Raw genomic sequence first — 25,262 nt, 5'->3', positions numbered from 1 at the left:
TTTAATGTAATATTAGATAACATTGATGTAAAAATATTTGTATTACACTCCAGTGCAAAAGATAAGGGGCTATGATTTTATTAGATGAGATTTCAACGGTCATTCTCACGATTAGGCGTTCTCAGCCTAATTACCATATCATTTTTGAAATTTGGCTTAATTGACTTAAACGCATTTAAATATGAAACACATGAAAAGTACGAATTTAACAATCGTTAAGGCGTCAAATTATTCAAAGCGGTTTTCGCGTAAATGAGACCCAAAATTTTTATGGTCACGGTAATTAGATAAGGCGAATACTTAATCTAACGGTAATTAGAAAAAATATGTAAAAAAGCAAGAAAACAATATCTTGCATTGATAAATTTGTATATAAATATATAGCGTCATAAAAAACGCTTTAGGTACACTTAATAACCCTTTGAAAAAAGGAAAACACTCGTTTCTATTATTTATTGTATCAAGATATTTTCAGTATACTGCAATAATCGAGGCTATAACAGGAACACTTAGTTTCGGCCAGAAGGGGCTACGTGTCACATTTTTCATCAGAATCTTAATCATCATTTATTTGATTTCAATGTGGTACAAACGATTTAACGTACAGATAATGGATCAGGAGATCTCACAAGTTTAAGATATGCATATATCGAAAAATTAATTAATGATTTAAGTGATTTTTCCTCTTTTTAATCTATCTGCGATCAGCCATCACCCATTATCAGATTAAATTGAATTTGTAATAATGACAGTTCCAGCTCAGCATATCCCATGATTTGTCACCTCGATTCTTTTACAATAAGTTTTCAGATTGATGCTATTGTATATGAGTATTCGCTTTCTCCTGAGCCTAAATGCAGAATTCTTAGAATTTAGAAGGGAAGCAGCAAATAGATTGCATGAAGGTCTAGTCTTTGGTTGTAAGCTTTACAGGATTTTCCACACCCTCTTTGACGTTTGGTATCACTTCAGTGGACTTTGTAAACCAAGGTGCACAGCTCAAGATTTTTAAAACTTTATTTTGAAAACGTTAATGTATTTCTACATTTGCGAGGCTAAGTCGATGCCATGTCTACATGAGTTTTAGCATCCATTTGTATATAGTTTGTTCTCCAAGCTTCTTCTGTCCAGTACCCATTGCATATCACGAAGTTTTTTCTATGCATAACAAAGCAGGTAGGATGCAGTTTAGGATGGTACAAAGTGCCTATACACTCTTGCCTTGAAAATTCCCATTGTCTGTTGATTTGTTCTCTTTTGTTCTTAATGTGATCACGCCAGGTAAGTGTTACTGTTGGAACTTCTTAAGGCAAAGGTATTATGGATAGATGTTAATGGTATTATATTAGAATTAATTAATGATTTAAGATGTTAATATCAATTATACTAATAGTTAAAATAAATATCTGGTACGAGACATGTTTCATGCAGGGGTGACATCTCCTGGCCATCAAAAAGCCCCGATTTCACTCCAGGTAACTTCTTTTTGTGGGGTCACCTTAGGGGTTAAAATATACTCTTAAATCCAACAACCATGCAGCAACTGAAGCTGAGCATTTGTCATGAAATCGAATCTATTTCGAGATTACTCTAACGAAAGTTTTTTTAAATTTTGATTGTCAGATTGGAAGAAAAGTCCGTACAGTTGTTATGCGAAAGTCTAGGTATATTTCATATTTTATCATCATACTTATTCAATCGTGAGTGCAATTTGTAGGTAATAATTTCATACAACGGTGATTATAAATATACGGTAATTAGTACATGGAAATTATAAAACGATAGTTTTTCTTCAAAATCTCCAAAATCTTCAGCGTATGCAAATACTGACTTACTACAACGTATGAAGGCCAAAGTACTGAATCTATTTAAATTAACAACGTGGATCTACCTTAAAAAATCGAGTATAAAAATAAGGACATGGTAAATAGAAAAATTGAAAACCAAAGATATGGTAATTATACTCTTACGCAATTCATCGACGGTACGCCAACGCAATAGACGTCTACTTGCTAACAGGTCTTAGAACTAACTAAGGGCTCGCGCCGCGCGCGTAAATGATGTGTCAAATATTATTATTTAGGCTTGTGTGCCCAAAAACAGAAAACGACACGGGAATTAGGACTTTCGCTCGGACAAGCAGTTTTTTAATTCTAATTATTTACAGAATGGTTCTATTGAATAGATATTTTGCTATGCGTAAGACAATCTTTTGTACTCTTTAAAATGTTGAATGGAGTAAACCAAATCTATACGACATAAAAATTACAGCCAAGTTTTAACATTAAGTCGGTGTGCGGACGCGTAACGGTAATTAGAGAACAGAGGTTCATGAAATTAATTAAGTCACAAATACTTAAAATAGAGGCCTATGATTTAATGCACAACTGGATGGGGTTGTTAAGTAACATATAAAAATACTTGCATGTCTCTAATTTGTCATTTTTAACGATTTAACAGCCCGGACACGCAAAAACTAGCTCATTTGAGAATGGCCGTCAAGTGATGTTTCTAAGTCAACATTGCATTAAAATAATCTGTTTGTCCTAGAATGAAAACATGACCTAAATCATATTATTAGATGGTTTAGATAGAGAAAGAAAAAATTACTACAATGTACTATCGGGGACTCTTCCGCCTGACCACTTTGTAGAAATTTTAGCGTAAGCGCATCGCTCCGGTCACGTGCTCACCCCGTCTCTAATTGGTTACGCATTTTACTATATTTTTACTACGACCAATAAGAGACAATCAGGGCTTAGGTTGCAATACGAAATACCATTGTGCACTTTATTGTCATACGGTTAAGGTTTAAAACGAAATGTTTCTTTTTCTTCAATCTTTCTTAGTTTTAGGCTGAGTTGCACCACCTAACTTTGACCGTAACTATAACAGTAACCGGTGCTTTTTGTATGGAGTTTGACAGATTTTTGACGTTTGTTAAAGTTAAAGTAAGATGGTGCAACTCAGCCTTAGAATTTTAATAATAGAATTTGGTTACAAACAAATAGATAATGTATTTTTTCAATATTGTGTTTTTATACGAGGTCTGTCTGCTTTTTCCTTTGGCGAACTGTCACATATTATTCGTGACATATTCTCGCCTTTGTTTTTTTGTGAAGTTTTGTGATCAATAACCGATTGATTTTGTTTTGTGTTGACCCGTGCTATTAATTGGACTGTTTGATTGCCTTTTTATTGACCTCCGCGCGATTACTGAACCATGCCTCTCAAAATAATTCTTAATTCTTATATTTACTTACAAACTTATCTACAATAAACATTGTTAACTGTTTAAGTATTATTTAGTTTGAAGTTTAATTGTTATTGATTTAAGACCTTGTGTAAAGACACTTAATGTGCAAAAAAAATTGTATTTGAAATAAAACTAACTTAATATTATAATATTTACGATAACCAAATTACCTGGATCATTGCTACCTAGTGCAATATTTGCATTAAATTGTAATAACGTAGTTAGATAAGTGTTTATTTAAAACGGAAAACAAAAGTTGCTAATGTATTAAAAATAAATAGAAACCTATTATAGGTTTTTATTTACATTCAAGGATTTAAGAAAGTTATTATGAAGTTATCTTACAATAATTGTTTTTAAGCCACAAATATTCCTTAACTCTTTACTAATTAATTCAATAACATAATATTGTTTATAAATTATAAGTTCCGAATAAATTAAATACCTATTAAATAAGTAAAATTCGAAAGTAACTAACTGTATGATTTTGTATTTCTCGCCTTAACTAGCTAAACTAATATCACGAGATTTAGATAATAATCTTAATATCAACAATAATTATAGAAAGGGCTACTTTTTTCTCAGGAAATTGCACAGTTACCTCGGAATGTGCGATACCAATTTTGTGACCCGAGCGGGCAATCGCTAGTTCAAATTTTACACGAAGCCCCATATAATATTTTGTAGCGATTCTTTATTGGGTTTCAAATTGACTAAAATGCGACGTTGCCAAACGAGCGCTACGGATGCGGGTAATAAGCAATACTCAATCCTAAACGCTATACATAGAGCTTGGTTTGCAAGGGTAAACATCTACAGTGGTGCGCCGACGCTGCTTAGACCCGAAACATGAATGAACGGGGGCGGAGCTTAATCGAGCGTGTGTGTGCAAACAATTTAGGCCCTTAAGGTGTCAAGGCGTCCGAGTCCCCGATAGTACCTATTTGAAGATCTGCGTACTTCAATCATCATCATTTTAGCCATAGGACGTCCACAGTTGGACATAGGCCTCCCCCAATGATTTCTATGCAGGAAGGCGCTGGATGCAGGCCGCTGCCAACCGTGCGATGTGGAAGTCATTGGGGGAGGCCTATGTTCAGCAGTGGACGTCCTGGGGCTAAAATGGACAGGTCTCCCCACCAACCCACCTGGTCAGCGTGGGGAGTAGTACTAACGTCCATTTTTTGCCTCTGTGTTAGAATGATGCTGATAAAAAATATTATTTAAAGAGGAAAGATTTGATTGTTTGTACTTATTGAATTTGACGAAGAAGACGTTGAATGAAGACGTCATTTGGCTGAAACGAACGAACGAACTTATTGAATAGGCTTCGAAACTACAGGACCGATTTGAAAAATTCTTTCACCATAAGAATCCTAAAAATACATTATTTTTGAACATAGGGGCGGTACGAACTTTTCCGGGTTATCTAGTTATTAAATAATTCTAAATGGTCGTTGTGGAAATCCTTGGGGGAGGTTTTTGTCCAGCAGTGGACGTCATATAGCTGACTTATAGGGCAGATATGTACCATTCTAGACTGCATCTGACACGATTGCGGTCAAATACCAGCTTTGTCTTACTTAAAAAAAAAAACGAATGAACGAAATACTAATAAAATTATAAAAAAGCAACAGGGCGTATTTTTTGCACGCGAGTGTAAATATTATTTTTCAGAATAATCTGTTTTTGAACGCTGTATGCCTACTATTATCATTAAAACAAAAGATTGACAAAATAATGTAGAAAATATTTAAATAACTAACATGAAAATAACCAAACTGTAGCATTTTGTTGAGCCTATGAATATTCAACGAATTTTTCTTTTTGTTTCAATGTGTAGGTACCTAGTCCTACCTACACACGTAACAATGTCTGACTATTTCTAGGGTTCTGTACCCATAGGGTAAAAATGGGTCTGCGAACACGTAGAATTTTGTCCAATGACCCCAAGCTGCCCATCCTTATCGCTTGCGCGCAATTACGAGTATGTTGCTGTCGCGCTCGCACACTCACTGTGGCCGCCCGTCGCTCAGTCGCGACAGCAATATAATTACGCGCGAGCGATAAGGATGGGTAGCTCGGGGTCATTGGACAAAATTCTACGTGCTCACGGACCGCCCAAGTAACACGCAATCTGTATATTCACTGAAGTTAAGATTGATTTACGTTTTAAAGTCAGACTATCACTTTAAATCAGTTTTGACTTAGTTTAAATGCTTTTGAGTAGAATGCGGTAATATTTACAATGCATGAAGCTATTATATGGTCTAAAAAAATTAAGTTAATTGGCTTATAATCATACTAAAACATTAATTACTTATAATATACAGCACCTTTAACAGCATTTACACTAACACAAAGGTTAAAACCGTATATTAGTAAATAAGAAAACCTAATGCATTAAATAAACGTTGTCGAAATATTCTATAGTGCATTCAGATATATTAACACATTTTACAGATTGAACGCATTTTTATGATCTTTTCTTATGCTTATTTACTGCTCAGCATTAGCCAAACATTTACTAAAGTTTTAGCTCTGTTATCTTCTTATTTTATTGTTACTTTAAAGCTTTTAGCACTATTTAGATAAATAAAAAAAATATTTTATTACTTTAGGTCATAATTTGGCCATAAAACCACGAGCCGTATGATTATATTCATTTGTGCGTTAGTAGGTCCTGTATATTCATTAGAAAATTTATGTCGAACGTGTCACGTTATTGACATGAATAAACAGTGGAAAAAGACTTAAGGCCGGGTTGCACCAACTTACTTTAACAAACGTCAAAAATCTGTCAAACCCCATACAAAAAACATCGGTTATCGTCATAGTTACGGTCAAAGTTAGGTGGTGCAACTCAGCCTAAGAGTGGAGTAAAGAGAAAGATAAAGACGGAATATTCAAACTTTATATTTGGTTTAAGAAATGCAAAACGTGTTCCAAAAAATGATACACCTCATACACAAAATACAGTACAATCGGTTGTTGTGTGAGTCAAGAAGTTCCGTAGAACATTCCTTCATCCCTTTCGGTCGTTTGCACTATTTTAAAAGGCATCTGAAAAAAAAACAAATAAGCTTATTTATGACTTAATAGAGAAGTAGTTACCTGAAAACTAAATAATTACCCGTATAACGCATACCCTTAAAAAACGACTACAGCAACACTACTAACTAGTTACAAAAAGTTCCTTTAAATTATTACTATTACAATGAGCGAAAAATAAGATAGGTAGCTATATCGTGTTTCATTACAAATTACATTTGTAGTGATAATGATTTTATACTTAACACTTGTCAAACTAGGTACCTACCTAATTGGAGACAGATAAAATTGAAAGACGTGGAGTAGGGGATCATGACGTGATTAAAGGATTCTAAATTATTGTTTCGGTACCCTGATTAACACTAAAGCAATCCATTTTTATGACGTTTAAACCTAATGAACATTATAACATACCTAAAAAGTGTTACAGTAATGCTAAAGATATCACTTAGATATTTTATATGTAGGTTGAATGACTTAACCATTTTCTTTTTACTATAATAAGACTGACAACATTAAAAGACACTAGTTGAAAGTTTAAAACATTAATATTATCTGACGCCATTTGCTTTCTGTTTTCTCTAACATAGAAAATAAAATTATAATACACATATGCATGAAATACTACTTATTATCCTTTTCTTACAAGCGGAGTATCGATAGAAGCAATTTTATAAGTTAAAATTAATCAAATCGTTAAAAAAATCACAAAAAGTGTCATGTCGATTCTAAATTTGTCCCTATTTTATTAAAAAAAGAATTTCTGTGAGGGCGCGTGAATTATAAACCACAAACATATATATATTTTCACATAAGACTAATACTCCCAGCTCATTTTCATTCTTGAAACAAAAAAAAATGATACTTACCTTATGATAAATTATTTTAAACAAAGACATTAAAACATCTCCTCACAACACCATTGCACTGCAATACTCTAAACGAAAAATAATCAAATCGGACAATAAAATGCGATAAGTTTTTTCGAATACTTTCAAACAAACAAAATAAAACGTTCAGCCTTAGAATAAAACGTAACTTTGGCATTGTAATTCTGAAAGCTGTTTCAAAGCTGTACTAACATCTAATAAAATGCTTTTTACATTAGAATATGCTGTCTAACAACTTTACTAATGTCTGTCTTCAATAACATTATAAGCGCTGGTTAGCAGCACTAATAATATTTAATAATGCTCAAAGCCGTATTATTTGGGGCCCAAATTGCGCTTACAAGACACTTATAGACTTTTATACGGCTGATATAGTGCTACATATGCTGCTCATATACTGCTCTGCACGTAGGTTCATGCTGTTGTACGCTTCTTATAATTGTGTTTTGTGTTACTTGGGCGGGCTTTAGACGAGTGAGCTTTACATGCCTGGTGGCTCGCTACTGTTCGTTTTTCAAAAGTTTTTTTCTTTCGTTCGTTTCAGCCAAATAACGTCCACTGCTGGACAAAGGCCTCCCCAAGGCTTTCCATACGATCAGTCCTGCGCTGCCCGCATCCACTTTCCATCCACCTTCACCAGATCGTCGGTCCACCTAGTAGGAGGCCTGCCCAACCTACGTCTTCCGTCGTCGTTCCTTCGAGTGGTTGCCATTCGAGAACTTTTCTTCCCCACCGTTTTTTTCTTTATTTAGAAAATTTTCGTACGGAACCCTTCGTGCGGCTCTCGGCCGTTGTTTTGTTAACATTTTCACGCTAAAGTACCGAGTGAATATTTTGTTGAATTGGCTTAGATAACGGATGTGTCATCACAGTTTATAAATAGCTAGGTACACTACCCCGGTCGAGTTAACTGCGCACCCGGCGGCCGTGACGTGCCGTTAAACCACGTGACTCGCTTAGAGAAGTTTTTAAAGAAATCAATATATTGACTGTGGCTTCGCAATACATATTTGATAACATTATGTATGTCCGTAAACATATATTTACTAAGAAAAGTGACGTCCACTCATTTAACACGAGACATAAGAATAAACTTGCTGTTCCATCATTTAGGTTGCATAAGATAGGTAATTCATTCTTGGGGAAATGTATTACCATATTTAACAAAATACCACACAACCTTGTCGAATTGCCAATAAACAAATTTAAGATACATATAAAAAATACCCTTATGTCCAAAGGTTCGAGACTATATTGATGACAAGGATGCGTGGTCAGTTCAGTCTGCACATATTTGATGTACTTAAAGGATGATGGGCACAAATGTATGGAAAGTGGTACCCGCTCCAATAGCCATAACCAATATATATTTCAAAAGGCCTTTAGATGCAGAAAAATGTCTGCTATGGGGCCAGTTCTAATTCACGTTTTGAAAGCAGTAATTCCACTAAGTATTATTATGAAAGTATAACACAATCATCCATGTATACGAGTATGTGCTATGACTAGAATCTATTAATATAACTAAAATAAACATTGAAAAGGAAAGGGTTATACCTACGATGAACTACCCAAGCCATTAGCCCTTTATTCGCTTTCATCATCATCATCATGATCATTTTAGCCATAGGACGTCTAGTTGAACATAGGCCTCCCCCAATGATTTCCAAAATGGTCGGTTGGTGGCGGCCTGCATCCAGCGCCTTCCCGCTACCTTTATGAGGTCGTCGGTCCATCTTGTGGGTGGACTTATTGGGTATTGTGGGTTTATTCGCTTTAGCAACCCATAATAAAACCTTTAAGAAGTAATAAAACTCCAACCCCTTTATTAATAAAAGTTACACCCTAGTTGAACTCTGGCTTAAATTGTCATTTGGTATGGAAATGTCATTTTAATCCAAGATTCATCCTATAACATTTTATTAATAAGGGGGTAGTAGTTCTTCAAATAAAAACATTTATTTCACAATTATCCCTATCAATAATTATAGAGTTAAGGAAGGATGCTGCAGCAGTAAACCCTTCATGCCTCGCATAATCTAAGTACCATACGATGGACACGTATGATACTTCGGTTACACAAAAAGTATGTTTATCTTCGAACGCAACCAGATCTGAGGCTGGTGGCCATAGTAAATGTTGTTCGTCTTGGTAAGACCTTTCAAATGACACTACAAACATATAACTATTGGAGCCGGGTACCATTCTGCAAAAAAGTATGTATATCTTCGTACACAACCAGATCTGAGGATGGTGGTCATAGTAAAAGTTGTTCATCTTGGTAAGACCTTTCAAACGATACTAGACACATATCTATTGGAGCCGGGTACCATTTTGCCCATTGTCCTTTGACTATTCTTACCGTTAGATAATTCCTGGCAATAAGTGGTGACTGAGTTTGTTCCGGCGTTTCTTCTCAGCACTTGCCATATGTTTGTCTCGAAGCGCTGGTAGGGCCCAAAAGATAAGGAGACATGTAAAGTGCCCCATAAGGGCTACCATTTCTTTTTTTTTTATTTTCTATTGACGTTCATAAGTGCCACTTGTGGTCTAAACTGAATAAATATTTTTTGATTTTGACGTCACACGCCGCTCTGTACAGACGGGGCGAGCGCGGGGAGGTGTGCGGGTGAGTGCGAGGGAGAGTCGCATTCTAGCGAGATGCGCAGTTAGCTCGATCGGGTTGTAATCCTACTAATATTATAAATGCAAAAGTTTGGATGTCTGGATGTCTGGATTTTTGTTACGCTTTCACGCAAAAACTACTGAAAAGATTTTGATGAAACTTTACAGTATTATTGTAAAAAACCCAGGAATAACTTGTGACGATCTGTGACAAACTAAATTTCACACGGGTGAAGCCGCGGGCAAAAGCTAGTATACAGGGTGGAAACGATAAGTGATCTCACTCGATTATTTCTAAACTATACAAGATATCAATAAACTAGTTATTGATCCTGAAAGTGCTTCATGAGCTCTATCAAACGGTATAATAATAGGTTACAGAATAAACTGGATCTATCCGAAACTTCAATGTTTCCAGCTTCCATACATTTGGTAAAGTCACATTATTTTAAAAACTACATATGATATCGTAAAACTGATTACTGATTCTAAAAGTGCTTCACAAGCTCTATCCAATGGTATCAATAATATGTTACAGAATAAACTGGATCTAACCAAAAATTCAATGTTTCCTTCTTCCATACATTTAGTAGCTACTACCACAGTCATGACACTCATCTCTTGACAATATTATAGCAAGTAAAGCCTAAAACCAATGTTTTTCATTAATAATTTAAAATAAGAATACAATTTACGAGTTTATTTTAAGTATTTATTATTAAATTAAAAAAAATACACTTCTAATATTTGTGTGTCTGGCATATATTTAGTATGGAAGCTGGAAACATTGAATTTTCAGATAGATCCAGTTTATTCTGTAACTTATTATTGGTACCGTTTGAAAGAGCTCATTAAGCACTTTCAGGATCAGTAACCAGTTTTTTAATATCTTGTAGGTATAGTTAAGAAATAATCGAGTGAGATCACTTAACGTTTCCACCCTGTATAGGGTATTAATTTCTTCGGAGGCAAAATTTTCGATGTCTTTGGGTATAGTTCAGTAACCAACTAGCAAAATGGCATGCAATATTTTTTTTCGTATAGCTTAGCTATAGCCCTATCTGGCGCAAATTACATTTTTGACATAATTGCTGTCTTTATACAAATTAAAAATATTTGAAGTGTGATTCTCTGATTCATATGGTGTGTCCGTTAGCCATTTTCCGGAACAAAATGGTTGATGTAGCATTTTCCTTTTGATATATCAATATAAATTAAAATTATTTCGAAAGCTAATGAGTTGTCCTTCTACAAAAAAAATGTGTCATAATTTTAATTAAGTTAGTTTGTTCGCAAAAAAATAAATAAGCAGTGTCCGGCATAAAATACTGATTCATATGGCGTGAGCTGTTCTTGATCATAACTGGTCAGGTTTTAATCATGAGAGTCTGGTTTCTGGCGTGGAGGCAAGCCCATCTTGCAACGGATGAGCTAGAAGGCAGACGTGGAGCTGGTTGGCTTAGAACCCGGTGTGACGAAGGCAAATACTTGATTCATCTGTGCTTGGTTCAGGAGGCATGCTGATTACAATGCCTACTTTATAAAATTATATTATTGCATTAAAAATCTAATCTGTCTTCCATGTGATGCTTTTGGGTTATAGATTCATGTAGAAAAATGACAACACTGTAGTTTGTATGTATGACGAGTTTTGCTCGATTTCAGGTAAAAAACTGATTCATCTGTGCGTGATTCATATGGTCATGGCCCTATATGAATCATAAAATAAATTAGTTTTTGATCTATCAAGCACCAAAAAGGTGTTTATTAGCTGAGAATGATATCCCAGACTGCATCTCACTTACGACCAGATGTGATTGCGGTTTTGTTATGAATATAAAAAATCATCATCCTTTTTATACTATGAATAAAATGTATGTTTAAAGAGTAAATAAGTAGTATATCCGTTAAGCTAGGAACCATAACACAAGCATATTTGTTGCTTATTTTATGGCTAAATGGCTCTGTATGAAATTCATCATCATCATCATCATTTCAGCCATAGGACGTCCACTGATGAACATAGGCCTCCCCCAATGCTTTCCATCTGTATGAAATTGCCCAACGATTATTCATTTTTATTATTATTTCAGCTACACTTATGGCGTCCATAGCACATAATAATACTGCTGAGCATAGGCCTCCAATGATTTCGAGATTAACTGATTGCCATTGCCACAACCTCTAAAAGCTCATCTCACCTTCTTCATCTTGTGGGCGGACGTCGATCGATAGCTTGGATAAGTGATACAGCTGGGTAGAGTCATCTAAAATACCTTAGTGCCATAAGATGAAAGTCTACATCCAGTGTGTGTTATCAGTGATGACATATTGTTCTGAAAAGCGGCCTCTCACAATAGGCTTCGTTTCAGCCAAATGACGTCCACTGCTGGACAAAGGCCTCCCCCAAGGTTTTCCACAATGAACAGTCCTGCGCTGCCCGCATCCAGGCTCTTCCCGCGACCTTTACCAGATCGTCGGTCCACCTAGTAGGAGGCCTGCCCACGCTGCGTCTTCCAGCCCGTGGTCGCCACTCAAGAACTTTCCTGCCCCAACGGCCATTATAGGCTTACGAACCACAAAATTGCATACCATACTATGGAGTGGAGTATGCTTGGTTTTTTTATGCAATCGAATCTGAAATGAGGAGATCCATAAACGGTCTAAAGTCGCATGGTGGCATAGTCCGATGTTTTAGCAAGCTGACTGAGGTGATAATGGGCAGGACACATAGTATGCAGAACTGAAACTGATGGCCTAGATGACCATCCAATGGATATCAAGTTTCTGGAGTGGAAGCCACGTGCAAGAAAGCTCAGTGTAGAACGTTCACTCACAGGAAGGCGCTGGATGCAGTCCGCTACCAACTGGTCATTATTGAAATCATTGGGGTAGGCTTATGTTCAGTAGTGGATCTTATGGTTAAAATGATTATGATGATGACAAAATATTATGGATGTATACTAAAGTTTCAGAAAAATGTTTTTCACGATTTATTGTGGAATTCGTTGCATTTTTTTTTCTCGTAATATTTTGATAACTGATATTGTTTTCATACAAAAAATCTTTTTTTTTTGTTATAGCTAATATGATTATTTTCTTAATTTGTACATAAAGATTTTAAATTTTATTTCTATTTTTGATTAATATGTAACAAATTCTGATTCATATGGGCACAAAATATTTAAACGTCGATATCTTGAAAACTACTTTACAAAAACGAGTCCCTTATCCAAATATATGTTATTGGGTGTACCTATTTTCATATGAGTCTATGTTACAGACCTAAAATTGAATTTGAAATTTGTCCATATGAATCAGCCGAAGAATGCAATTTCGAAGAAGTGCCCTATACTACACTGAAAATGCTGTTTTAAACTTAATTTTGTAAACTTCGGGAAAAAATCAAAATTTTTGTAATCTTATTTTAATATTTTTTCACTCACCTGTCTCAGAAACGGCTTCCAATAATTTTTCGTCTTCTTTTCTCTGTCTTCATCAGTTGGCACTGTCGAATATTCGTCGTAATTCATACTAAATACTTTATTCACACAGTACTAGTTGAATTTACTTCTAAAACAACGTTGTCTTTAAATACAACAACTTTAAAATACCATACTATGCATAATATTATAAGATAAATTCCTACATCGTCCCAATACATTTAAAATTACACAGGAATTTGTGCTTAATTTGAATCCTAATATGTGTTAAATTTCAAGTTTACTGAAACGACTGTTAGGTAAAAATTTATTTGTCATTGAATTCTAATTCGTACGCCTCATTCAGTAAAAATAATTGATTACAAAATTCTAAATATTTAGTATTCTATTTTATATTTAACCTCTTGATTCCCAGCTTTTAAAAACCCCTAATAAAGTAAATTAATTATTTTGAATACTTTTTTGAAACCTTATTTTATGAGCAATAAAGTTTTAAATAAAATAAAGAAACCTCGAATCAAAAGTAAACTAGAATTAAACTGTATCAAGAATAATAAATACTTAACTATAATTTAATTTATGGGAACAAAAAACTTAAAATTACCTACTTACCTAATAACTAATCTTAAAAAAATATTACAGGATAGTTACCAAATAAAATAAATTCTCAAAAATAATGTAAAATCCAAACAATTGACCACCTTTTGCAACTATTGTGCTATGTGAAATGCGAGTCCCTACTTAGATGTGTGCCAAATCTGAGGCCAACCAGTTTCTATTCTTTATTTTGAATAGTCGACGTCAGTACTAGGGTTTGTACCCGGGTAATCCCGGAACCGAAAGAACCGGGAAAACCCGGGTTTTTTTGACAGCTTAAGAACCGGGTTTTAAAAATTCAAAACCCGGTTCTTTCGGTACTTTCGGGTTTTGCATATTTATCTAAAAATCTGTTATAGGTATTAGGCATGAGTCGTAACAAGAACATTGCGAACGTATAGAGAACCTAAAGATATCAGATTAGCTACTAATAAAGATTACCTACTTATTGGTTTTGTATTTTGTTTTTTTTTATGAGATATGTAAATATTTTAAGCATTTTTCTTACAATTTTTTTAAATCACTGGCATATTTTTGTTTGCGCTTACGCTGCGACAGGTTATACAGAAGATTGACGAGTAGGTATAACTTGCCACTATGCTTGGCGTTCGTAGACTATGAGAAGGTCTTCGATTCGTACACGTTCGGGTCTTGGGCAGTGCTTACAGTCTCTTCAGCGGTGCCGTATTGACTATCGGTATATCGAGGTGCTGAAGTGCTTGTACAAAAACGCCACCATGTCGGTCCGAGTACAGGAGTAGAGCACGAGGACGATTCCTCTGCAGTGAGGCGTTATAGGCAGGGAGACTTTCTCCTAAACTGTTCACCACTGCATTGGAAGACGTTTTCAAACTTCTTGAATGGAAAGGATTCGGCATAAACATTAATGGCGAGTACATCACTCACCTTCGGTTTGCCCACGATACTGATTGTGGTCATGGCAGAATCGTTGTAAGATCTTGGCACAATGCTCAAAGACCTTAATCCAGTTTCCTAACAGGTAGGCCTGAGGATGAATATGGACAAAACAAAGCTTATGTCCAATGTCCATGTTGCGCCCTACCCAGTTTCGGTTGGGAGCTCAATCATCGAGATTGTTGACGATCCAGCTAGGTAGGTCCAATTTCGAAAAGGGAGTCAATCGTCGAATCCAACTCGGCTAGGCAGCGTTCGGGAAACTACGCAACATCTTTTCATCCAAAATACCTCAGTGCCTGAGGACGAAAGTCTACAACCAATGTGTGTTACCAGTGATGATTTAACTATGGCTCGGAAACGTGGCCTCTCACTATAGGCCTTATACAGAAGCTCCAAGTTGCACAGCGTGCTATGGAAAGGGCTATGCTCGGTGTTTCTTTACGAGATCGAATCAGAAATAAGGAGATCCGTAAATGAACTAAAGTAGCGACTTTAGTTCATTTACGGATCTCCTCATTTCTCCGACGCGGACGCAGAACTGACGGCCGATGGGGCAGGAAGGTCCTGGAATGGAAGCCGCGTACCGGAAAACGCAGCGTGGAACGTCCACCCACAAGGTGGACCGACGACATCATAAAGGTAGCAGGGAAGCGCTGGACGCAGGCCGCTACCAATCGATCAACATGGAAAGCATTAGGGGAGGTTTATGTTCAGCAGTGGACGTCCTATCCTATGGTTTAAAATTAAATGATGATGATGATGATATTTTTGTGTGAGAGTTGGCAACACTCCTTCTCCTTTATTTGCTTTTGCATCTGACAGTCAATATATAAATAGTCAAATATATCGATAAGTTGGATGAAAAAGACTGATTGTGGTACCTCAATTAAAAATAATTATTTTACTTTTTTTTATTTTTGGGAGTAGAATTTAGTAAAAATAGAAAAATATTGTAAATCATGTTTGTTGATTATTCCTAGTCTATTCAAAGAAGTGTTATTTAAATAAAAAAACATAATCAAAATATTGTTTTTTTGGAACCGAAAGAACCGAAAAAACCGGGGCTCCCGGTTCTTATGACCACCAGACCCGAAAAACCCGGTTCCTCAAACCAGAACCGATTCTGCATTCCCTAGTCAGTACGCAATAGGGATGTTATGGATATGTAGTTACGGTTACGGATATTTTTTTATTTCGGATATCCGAAAGTTTCAGTTACGGTTACGGATATTTGTGCAATAAAATGCAATTTGCAATAGTTGTTTAACACGGTTCATTCATGGCCGCACGCTTTACATCGAATAAAAGTAATATAAAAATAAAAATTGATACTTGATGGCATTATAAATGTAAATCTACATTTATAATGCCATCAAGGCTGTTATGCCTTTCCATATTATAATGTATACAAAAAACAATTTAAACTGCTCACATCCGAAATTATCCGAAACTTTTGAATCGGTTACGGTTTCGGATATTTTTTATTTCGGATATCCGAAAGTTTCGGTTACGGATATCTAGAACATCCCTGGTACACAATAGTAAAGAAACGATGGCGTAGGTTAAACTATTTTATTTTGTTATTTTTTTCCTTTTTCATCTTTTTCTTTGTTATGCTCTTTTTACCGAAGATGCGTGTGGAATACCGTGAAAATAAGCATGGCAAACTTGACCTTATTATGAATATTATGTCTTCAGCTTGAAAAACGTAGTTACAGCTAAGTTATAGACGATAGTGGGTCAAACATCAAGTACTTACTACTATACTACATAATAAAATAAAGCTGTAGAGTTTGTTTGATTGAACGCGCTAAACCAGGAACTAATCTGAGGTGGAATTGTGTAAAGCAATCGTAATCATTTGACAGTTCATAACGTACGATTATTCTGTCAAACGCTTTGTTTAACTGACTTTATCGTACTTTTTCGATTGCTTTACACAATTCCACCTCAGGCTGATTTGAATAGGTATTAAACTAAGGCTGAGTTGTCTTACTTTAACTAACAAACGTCAAAAATCTGTCAAACTCCATACAAAAACACCGGTTAATGTTATGGCTATGGTTAAGTAAGTTTGTAGGTACTCAGCCTAATATATTTTTCACTATCACTTTATTAAAGAGGTGCTCAAGAGGTTAAATGCATTTTACCTTCTGTCAGTATCATGCAAATTAGTATTTGTCATCCATGGAAAATTTCTCTTTGTCACTTACGTTAAATAAAACTGCAATAATACACAGTTCATTTTTTATACCTAGCGGAATAGAGCAACAAAGGACTGAGCGCGCGAGATGTTAACCGCCTCTATAGTCTAGTGGTAAGACCACCTGCTTCAGACGTAAAGGTCCCGGGTTCGATTCCCAGTGGGGGCAGATTTTTCTGTTCGGTTTGGTTGGTAGTAGGACTTGTTCTAAGATTGCCTGGCTAGCTACCACCATCTTATCTAAGTCTGTTACCATAACAGCAATGTTAACAGCATTGTTGTGTTCCGGCAGTTAGAGGTAAGGTAGCTAGTTCCTCTGTAGTTGAGGATTCCGGGTGAAGCTCGCTTCCACCTTCGGCCTTATCATAACTTACCATCAGGGAGATACAGGCTAAGAGTCTCTAGCAGCAATACTGTGTGATAAAAAGAGATGCGTTAATGCCGTCGCCGTCACGTCAAACAGAACCGTTTTTTGCATCAATTTGACAGTTCGAGGCACTTAGTGGCACGCTGAAAATTTGACTGATATATTTTCAGATTTCACGTGAGTGAAATCGTGGATGTTTATGAGAAATAGTGCTTCAGAAACGTGGTGACTGGTTCAGTGATTGATTTGTTGTACCTACAAAACAGTGAAATAATCCTGACACTGACAGTGAAATAGACCAAAACTGGTTTCATTTGACAGCTCGGATGTTGCTCTATTCCGAAAGAATATTTTTATGATTTTGTAAAACACTTCGCGGAAGTGAACCTAACGCCCGTATTCACAAACATTACTATGAGGTCTCACAGTGCGCGTGGACGCACAGGATGACACACGAACCAATCACAGAGCTCTATTCAACGCTGTGCGTTCGATTTACTGCTTCACTTAAGCAAGCATTGTTTGTAAGAGTCACTCTTGTCAGACTGCTGATACAGTACTACTTAGTGCTTTTAGATGATGCAATTTGGTGCAATGTCAGGTAGATATAAAGTACAGTTATGCCAAAATTTAAGTGACCCCTATGAAAACAAAAATCTTGTTACGTGTTACCATAGGGGTTACTTAAAATTAGGGATTGATGGTGAAAACGGGCATTAGTCTGGAAAAAAACTATGATGAAAAAATTTGTTTTGTTTTTTCTTTCTAAGAGATTTAAGTTTAATAAAACACGAATGAAATCGCAAAATGTTTGTTTAGATTTTAATAAAACGTCCAAGGAAAAAACATGGAAAGACATTAGGTACAACTTTTTTTATTCTGATGAAAATCACCTTGCCCACCTGCGCGCGCCTTTATGTGTATCTACTACCTATATCAAGGCATTTTATCGATTTAGGATGATACAGTTTAATAAAACCCGAATGAAATCGCAAAATGTTTGTTTATTTAAGAACATGGAAAGACATTTTTTACAACTTTTTTTATTCTGATGAAAATCACCTTGCCCACCTGTGCGCCTTTATGTGTACCTATATCATCGATTTTAGATGATACGGCCATACATTTGACGTCTAAAATCTAAATATAGATGACCCACGCTGAACTGTCCCACCAAACTCAATGACAGGGGGGCGCTACCATCGTTCAACTATAATTATGGTTTCCAACATGGCAAAAATCGGAACCAGCGATCCGGTATTGACGGTGGCACCCCGCTGTCAATGTCATGCGTAGGACAGTTCAGTATTTTGGAACTATATAAATAACTCAAAGGTGACTGACTGACTGACTGACATAGTGATCTATCAACGCACAGCCCAAACCACTGGACGGATCGGGCTGTTTGGCATGCAGGTAGATGTTATGACGTAGGTAGGCATCCGCTAAGAAAGGATTTTACGAAACTCCACCCCTAAGGGGGTAAAACGGGAGCCACGCGTACGAAGTCGCGGGCGGCCGCAAGTTTTAACATATTTCCCATACTGAAACTGTCAATATGCCAGTTGTACCAGGAGTTATTCTCGGATAAAAGTTGGGTTGAATCGGGCCTTACTGAGTTAGTAAAAAGGCTGGGTTATTAATAAAAAATGTGTTTTTTAAACAAGTTTTTTTTCGTAAAATGTTGAAGTTAAATCTTTCCAAATAAATGTCACCTGACTGTACTTCCTCTGTAGCAATCATTTTTACAGCGTTCGATATTGTCAACCTGACGAATAAAATTGCTAATTGCCGGCCTTCTTATCTACAATAATTAATAGGCATTAAGTGCTAATTAATATGATTTACAACTCGATCGAGCTAACTGCGCACCTCGCTGGAATGTGCCTCTCCCTCGCACTCACCCGCTCTCGCCCCGTCCGTACCAGAGCGGGTTTTAAACACAAAAATAATAACCGCTAAAAGGTGGCTGATTGGCCTCGCATCCAGGTACTTCCCGCAACCTTCACCAGATCGTCGGTCCACCTAGTGGGGGGCCTGCCCACTTTACGTCTTCCAGCCCGTGGTCGCCACTCGAGAACTTTTCTGCCCCAACGGCCATTCAGCACTGCCACTTTATTCAGGCAGGGAAACTCCGACATTGACGCCCGTATTTACAAACGATGCTTGCTTTATCTTAACAAACCGAACGCAGAGCGTTGCATAGAGTTCTGTGATTGGTTCGTGTGTCACCCTGTGCGTCCACGCGCACTGTGCGACCTCATAGTAATGTTTGTGAATACGGGCGTGAGACTTCTTTGAGGCCACAGTAAGCGACCACGTCTCAGATCTGTATGTTAGGTATCACTGGCAACACACACTGGTCAAAGACTTTTGACTTGAGACACTGCGGTATTTCGGACGTGAGTGATCGCGAAGCTTCCCGAACGCTGCCCAGCCGAGCTAGATTCGACGATTGAAAGAAAGAAAGAAAAATATTTATTTGGTACTAAATGATACACATTGACATAATAAAGCAAAAATAATAAAATTGTTATTGTACCAAAGGACATTGTCAGAAACCGCCTAAAAAACCGCCCAAAAACATTAACCCATCATAATTATTTTCTATTTTTTTTAATACATTAAGCACCCTTTCGTTCTAATGGACACTTAAGCATTGAAAAATTAAATAAATAAGTCTTTTAACGGTTATTCTATAATACTATTACAACTTCCGGACGTTTTGGTGCGTGGCATGGTCTAAAACCTATCAAGTTCCATAATTTTTGCCGATAAAATCTGTACGAGGCATTACCGTACTTTATTGCTGGGAGTCCATGTATAGTGATGTTCCTGCGGCCATCATAGACAATAAAATATCGATTTTGAAAATAAAATAAATCGATTAAACTGCTTTGAAGACTAGATTTGCGTTAAAAGCTAAAAAGATATTGACACTATTACAAGAAGCTATCTAAAGTGTCCAACTGGTCGAAGGTCGTAAATAAAATAAAAATAATTAGGACCATAAACTGATATTCATGGTATCATAACTGTAAAAGTGTCAGAATACGATGTTGAATCCAATGCCAGTTGAAGTGTGAGAAACATAATATCAACCTAGTATAGTTGCCAGTCTCTCATAATCTATGCCAATGAGGGTTTTCGCGATTGAAAAATCCGCCAGATGGCAATACGTAGACGTGAGGTCCAAATGCTGCATGATTGGTTATTTTTGACATGACATTGACAGATATCCACCAATCATGCAGCATTTGGACCTCGCGTCTACGTATTGCCATCTCGCGGATTTTTCAATCGCGAAAACCCTCATTCATAGCACATTAATAATAGACCAAATGAACTTTTATAGATTGTGAAAGAGAAGATAAAGATTTTATTATTTTATTAAAATCTTGCCACGAAGTAGTTTTTCAGTAGAAACCAGGATTGGATAATCGCTACAGGCAAGTATCAGAACATTTTATAAATATTTTTAATCGATTATATCCTTGTGAATCGTTTTAATAAATTGTCATTTTACTTTTTCAATTAAAACTTTTTCAATCCCTAGTCTTGTCAAACTGTCATAATGTCAACAAATTATAAATGTCACGTCAGTTGACTCAATTTCAGTCTTCTGTGCGTTTATTGTATTTTTATTTCAATGAAATAGTGCTAAAGGGTTAGTACTAAAAGTGAAAGCCTTTTTTCAGAAAGAAAACCAATGTGGTGCCCTTATTATTCATACTGTTTGAAAGTTACAAGTCAGTGATACAGAGTTGCCGACATTATAACTCCGTAGTGATACCATACCAAAGAAGAAGTTTTCCTAAACACACACACTTGTGTTATTTTTATATGTGATCAAATAAAAAGGATTAATTCTACTGCTCAAATGGAATAACTTATCCCAAGAGACCGAATATAAAAAAAAACCTCTCCATAGAAATTATCACCATCACGAGGATGTGAATTTTTTTGAGAATTTGATATTGGTCCTGTAAGAAAAGTAGTTGTATTTCAGTAGTAGAATCAACCCTTCTTGTTTCATCAGCAAGAGTAACTATAAAAACGCCCTGTAGGTAGGTATTATTAAGCTGAAGAGTTTGTTTAGTGTCAAAGACTGTCACACAGTGTAACTTAAATTGGCATAATTATTATGATAATGAACATAAAAACTTAAATAAATATTTATGTTAATATTTTTTGTATTTATTTATTTTCCCAAAGCTTCACAGTGACAGCTGAAACAGCAATACTGTTGTAAAACTAAACTTGGAACAAACTGTTACAAATATTTTACAAATTAAAATAAAACCGCATGTTGCTTTACTTTCTCGTATAGGTAATAAATGTAATTAATGGCTAGATTATTAATGTTACTTTGTTACCCTCAATAGTGAGGAGATCTTATAAAATGGTAACCCTGATTTTCATTGTCATTCAAGTGCTCTTTCTTCGCATAGGCTTCTGTGATTTGGCCAAGGGCCACACACATTGCGATAACATTATGCGACATTGATTTGACAGCAGCGGAGTGAAGTCTTGCGACTATGCAAAATGATACCCTGTAATCGTAGCGCATATAGACATAGACGGGGCGGGGCACATAGCTCGTAGAGCTGATGGCCGCTGGGGCAGGAAAGTTCTTGAGTGGCGACCACGAGCCGAAAGACGTAGCGTGGGCAGGCCTCCCACTAGGTGGACCGACGATCTGGTGAAGGTCGCGGGAGGTGCCTGTATGCGAGCGGTGCAGGATCGGTCTTCGTGGAAATCCTTGGGGGAGGCCTTCGTCCAGCAGTGGACGTCTTTTCGGCTGAAACGAACGAACGAACGATACGTATTACCACTATTTACCAGACATTACTATTTATTGCATACTCGCCGGATTACACGTAGGAGCACGCGCGTTACAGCTTCGGCCTTGCATTATTATAAGATCTTGTTCCGCCCTTTTACGAACTTCCTCCGTGAGGATATCCCCGCCGAATTCTATGATGAACCTATCAAAAGTCATATTCTGCAATGTCAACCCACCACAAGGTGGACCGACGACCTGATAAAGGTAGCGGGAAGGCGCTGGATGCAGGCCGCTACCAACCGTGCGATGTGGAAGTCATTGGGGGAGGCCTATGTTCAGTAGTGGACGTCCTGTGGCTGAAATGATGATGATGATGATGAAATGAATGAAAATGACAAATCTTCGAACGTGTATAATACCGTGCCAAAGTAATCATATAATTTTGGCACCTCAATAACTATTGCCGTTTTTGTTGTAAAGATCATGCAGCGCTACTTGCGGATATTATTGGAAAGAAAACTATGTGGGCTCTAGATCTGAAGCCGCTTTAACGAACACGAAGTGCTCATACAATGCGGCGTATTTTCTTCCAGTCTTTAGTCAGGACTTTAGTCGAATTAAAACCCCGGTTGAACGTGATATAGCCGCACTAGAATACGATGCTTTTTTGCATAATCGCAAGACTTCGTTCCAGTGTCGATCGAATGTTATCACGATGTATGTGGCCCAGGGGTTACCGTAGCCGCTAAGGTTTGAAACTTCTTGCTTAAAATATTGTAGTCTTTGGCATAGACTACGACGGTAGTCATGGAGATAGGAGTTTGTTATCTCGTGTCAGATGTAAATGGTGAAAAGAAAACTCATGATTCGTGTTATTTTTATGCAATATGTAGGTATTTTATAAAAGTGGAACCCCGAGTGATCTCCAAAACCCATTCTATTATTATATACGATTCGGCTTCGATATCTATAATACAATAGGAGTTTATTTCATGTGTCAGATGACAAGGGTGGAAACAACCTACGATTCATGTTGTTTATTTACGTGCAATATGTGGGCATATTATAAAATTGGAATGCCGAGTTGTATTTCTAAAACTTGTTCTATTATTTTATACTATTTGGCTGCGACTCGGCGTGACGACAATACAAAACATTTTTCGCGAATCGGTGTTCATACATTCACACAATACATTAGACGCCATGTTGTCATAAACGACATATTATAAAATCGCTGTGATTTAATATTCTTAATCATTAATTTTATGGCAAGTGTCCATCAGGAATCATTGTTCTTACACACAGAATCGTATTATTTCGCTTTCGGGTAGTAATATGTCAAAATTGTTGGTTCTTAGGCGAACAATGTATGGAGAACGAACATTGTCCTTTACCTCTTTCTCAAAGTTGGACTGTTTGTCCCATTAGGGATGTTTCCTGGATAAAAAAGCAAGAGTTTGAATTACTCCGTCTTAATAACTTATCAAAAAATACGGGACACGTATTTTTTACTTTTTCAAACTAATGAAAATTGAAAGAGAAGAGGCCCGTGACATCAAGGCGTGCAAAAGTATAGCACATTGTGACGTGACGTGGAACTTCAACGCATCATTGGTAATCAGATGTTTGATTGACAAATAAAAATATACGTATCTAATATTTTTCGATTGTAATTGACAGATTAATTTTTTTAGGAATCTAGCCAATTGTCTAGAACTTCGAGCGTAGAGTCAACCTTTAAAATTACTGCACTCCTCTTTTCTTTACTACATGTTTAAAACTAGTAAACTAAAAATGCTTTTCTGCTAGTTTTATAAAGAGCGCTCTAAATTCTAAACCACCAAAAACAAATTCAATAGTTTTCTTACGCAAACCATACAAAGTGAACTAGTACCTAAATGGGGAAATTTACTTAATTATCATGAATTATTATCATTTAATTTATTGCCTATGTACAAAACAAGCTATTTCCTTTAGTCTATTTTAAATTTTCTTTAGTCTATTTTAAAAATAAGTTTATATTAGCATTTCCCACGTGAATTTCAGTCTAGAGTTTCAGATATAACATACTAGCGACCCGCCCCAGCTTCGCACAGGCTGTCTTAAGTGGCCCCGAGACGATCAATTGCGATTGTCAATTCTACGTGATTGTCAATTGACATTGATCGTTTACGAAGCCATTGTCAATTGCATGCAAATTGATGAAAATTTTGAGAATGTTACTAGGTATGCAAAATCACTTGAAACCTATGTTACAGTTAAGCTTTTACATTTACAAATACATTAGTTTTTATTTCATTCAAAAATACCCAGTAGTTATGATTTTATAGGCATTCAAAGTTCGCTTAAATATTGAGTCCCGCCGACGGTCACGTGACCCCGTGTGACGTACATTCACAGCGTCCGCTCACTAGAAAACGGATATAAACATACTTAAATATTATTTTTTTGTAAATACAAACTTATTATACATATTAACACCCAGACCCATCACAGAAATTAAAATTGAACCAAACCCAAACTTGATGCGATTGTGTCGTTTTATTGCGAATTACCTTCCAGCTCCATCATTAGACCCCGATTACTATATAGAATTAAAATACTCATCAATACAAAACGAACGAGCCCAAACTCGATGCATTTAAGTCGTTTTATTATAGAGTTCCTATGGCCACCTTCCAGCTCCATCATCAGATCAGCTCCATGTCATCATAATATTGCATGGTCATCCAAATCACATGTGTTTGCGAAATTTCAGCTTAATCGGTTGCCTGGAAGTGGGTCTTAATTCAGTTTGCAAAATTCCACCCATACAAATATGAGCCAGTCGTTGTAATATGACGTCACGCGCATAAAATGGCGGGCGGGCCGCCGCCCGCACTTTTAAAATTCAATATCTTGGAAACTAATTGACGTATCGAAATAATTCTTTCACGTGTATTTTTTATTTTTAACAGAGAATACAGAAAGCTAAAAAACAAAATTAGTGAACATTCTTCATATTGATCGTTTCGCTGAGCAATTGAAAATCGTTTCCGTCAATTGGAACGTAAATACATTGACAATCGCAATTGATCGTCTTGGGGCTGCTTTAGACTTATGGCTGAAATGATGACGATGATGATT

The 25,262-nt window shown here is 36.4% G+C and overlaps 1 long non-coding RNA gene across 2 annotated transcripts; it reads right to left on the bottom strand.

Annotated features, from left to right (window-relative positions):
- Nucleotides 1-6,156: 6,156 nt before the first annotated feature.
- Nucleotides 6,157-7,656, bottom strand: LOC135085541 (uncharacterized). 2 transcript variants are annotated; one of them, XR_010260153.1, is made up of 2 exons: nucleotides 7,177-7,656; nucleotides 6,157-6,319 (listed from the first exon to the last, which is right to left on the bottom strand). It is a non-coding gene; the product is annotated as an uncharacterized LOC135085541 (long non-coding RNA). The 2 variants fall into 2 exon arrangements; XR_010260154.1 differs by lacking the exon at nucleotides 7,177-7,656 and adding an exon at nucleotides 6,405-7,170.
- Nucleotides 7,657-25,262: the final 17,606 nt, after the last annotated feature.

This window comes from Ostrinia nubilalis, chromosome 28, assembly GCF_963855985.1.
Source record: "Ostrinia nubilalis chromosome 28, ilOstNubi1.1, whole genome shotgun sequence".
Classification (NCBI taxonomy): domain Eukaryota; kingdom Metazoa; phylum Arthropoda; class Insecta; order Lepidoptera; family Crambidae; genus Ostrinia; species Ostrinia nubilalis.
The sequence above is the reverse complement of the archived record's forward strand: the minus strand, read 5'-3'. Positions and strand labels throughout refer to the sequence as shown.